General features: G+C 46.2%; 1 pseudogene; it reads right to left on the reverse strand.

Annotated features, from left to right (window-relative positions):
* Positions 1-253: 253 nt before the first annotated feature.
* On the reverse strand, positions 254-428 carry LOC138565548 (U1 spliceosomal RNA; annotated as a pseudogene).
* Positions 429-2,608: the final 2,180 nt, after the last annotated feature.

A 2,608-nucleotide genomic window follows, 5' to 3' on the forward strand; every position in this document is an offset into this window, starting at 1 on the left:
TCCTCTTGACTGCAGCAAAATTAATCATGCTGCAAGACCAGGGGCTCTGTGTGCAACCAAAGTACTCGCACACTTTACTTTTTATTTCTTTCTTTACATTTTCTTTCTTTCACCAATAAATCAGGGCTGTGGACCCGAGCTGCTCAGTGCTGGCCCTCTTGACTGCAGCAAAAGAAATTCTGCTACAAAACCAGGCTCTGTGTGCAACCAACCTACTTGCACACTTTGCTTTTTCTTTCTTTCACCAATAAATCAGGGGAAAGCATGAACGCAGTCCCCCACTACCGGAAATAATGCAGTCATGTATCCCACATTTGGGGACATCACAGTGGCCCAGGACAGCAAATCCGATGTGCAATGGATGAGCCTTCTCTCACCCTGGGAGATCTGCCTTTCTGATCACAGATTCTCCCCTGCCAGGTAACTATGAGTTGCAAGCGGAAGGGTAGGGTTTGGGCCTGTACTGGAAGCCCTGCTAAGCGAGGGTGAGAAGGCAGGCCCTGACCCAGCCCTCCCGGAAGCTTTGAGCGTCTGCAGAGCTGCCTGTCCCACATGTAGGGGGAAGCTTCGGCAGGCAGTGCCGAGCAGAAGAGGCACTTTTTAGCACAGTTCCCTTTCTCCCATCAGAGGCTCTGCTCAGCCCGAGATTGGCATACATTCGGCCTGGCTGCCAGCCAGCAGGCCCAGTCAGATAGCAAGAGGGCCCGAGCAGGCCTGTTGCAGTCTACCAACTGGCCTGTTGGCCCCAGACAGGCCCATGCCCCTACTCAGCCAACAGGTCGCCCTGCATAACAAGAGCGGCCAACAGCCCAGCTCAGGCACACACGAGTGTACATCAAGCACTGTCTCAAATTCAATTTGCAGGCGGGTCGAGCACCACAGCGGGCCAGGTAGATATTAGAATTCCACCCGGTGCTGGCCCCCACGCAAATTCTTTGAATGCAGGCAGTAGCTAATATTCAATAACATTGATCACTGACCTGAGCAGCTGATCTCTCTCCATTCACCGCCGCGGGCGAGGTCAGGTGCAGGCCTGCACTCAGCTCCCAGGCATGTTGTGCTCGTCCTAACTGCAAACAACATGGAGGGAGCCCAGAGCCAGCCCAACAGCGTGAATGTGCCATGCGTGTTACTTGGCCATCCCCCTTGCTCCTGATTGGAGGATTGGATAGGGGTAGCAGCCGATTGGTCAGGGGTAGCAAGCCAATAGCCAGGGATAGCACTTGCTCCCCTGGCTACCCCTAAATGACGTACACGTTTAGCATTCCCCATCATAATTATGTTATAGAAAAACGCCTTGGACCTGCTCAAGGTTTCCGTAAATTCCTCCAGATACCTTTGGCATATCAAATTATCATTTAACTCATTCATTAAGTGGAATGCTTGTGCTTAGAGTAACAAATGAATATGCTGAAAATTTAGAATGCACATTTTGTTGAATTATTAACATAGGCAAAGGAAAATATCTGAAAAAGACACTATTCAAAGGTGTGTGTTATGTTTTTATTCCATGCCAAATTTTGCCCAAAAAGTCTGCAAGCTGAATAGGGTGGGAGGTACGTGTGTTTGGAACAGGATTTTTTGTATTTAAAAGTGAGAATACATGTTTTTGGGATCTAAGAGAGAGTAGGTGTAACTCAGTGCTTTAATCCAACGGGAAACTTAGACAGATGAACACCGACAAACTACAGGTACTAACCTTGATGACTACCAGGATCCCGGGTGGATCACCACCCACCCAACCAACCCAGGACACTGTGAGGCTCCCTAGCTAATCTTCTTAGCTCCAATCCTAAATCCAACTGTGGGCAAAGACTAATCAGCCTTGATAAAGTACTGTATGGTCGAAACACGTGTCAGCACCACATGTTAAGCAATGCAAATGAAACCCTAAGAGTTTATTGTTATTAAACTCATCAGGAAATTGATTCAACCAACAAAAAAAAACAATGAGAAGCAACTAATTTTGTGGACTCCACATACCTACTCAGCTGAGTGGAAACAAGATGCGTTTGTACATTAATTACAGCACAAGCGCCATTGAGTAGAAACTAAAACCAAGCTACCAGGATTTACAGAACAGGCACCACGCGCACGGGCCTTCCAGTTTCTACCTACGAGCTGCCAGTGTATCAGAGTGCTCAACCAACCCCCATTTGTAGTTCAGTAGTGTCAGGGAATTTAACAGGGACGAGGAGAGGACCGCTGTTGGTTGTTTTGTGTGAACATGTGAAGTTTAAATTTAGTTTATTTACTATTCGTAATGTAATGTGCATATAGAGTGTAGATTTTAAAATTCAATAATTCCCATTCACTTTGTTTTTATTGCAAACTGATTCAAACATGTAACATACAGAAACACCCTTGATAAAATGAGCCTGAGTACCATTACCAACTTCATCTGGTACTCCCAAAGCAGTGTAAGTACTCCTCACTCCACGACATGACAAATTCCATTACATTTTTAGCCCAAACAAATTTTGGAAATACCCCAACCTATGTTTGAGTGCACCTCAATAGGCACCCGTGCTCAAATCTATGCAGGGTAACTGACACACTGTGCAACCTAAGTTCTGTTGAAAAAACAGAATGAGTGAACCAAATTATA

This window comes from Ambystoma mexicanum, chromosome 1q (assembly GCF_040938575.1).
Source record: "Ambystoma mexicanum isolate Mex_15411 chromosome 1q, UKY_AmexF1_1, whole genome shotgun sequence".
NCBI lineage: Eukaryota > Metazoa > Chordata > Amphibia > Caudata > Ambystomatidae > Ambystoma > Ambystoma mexicanum.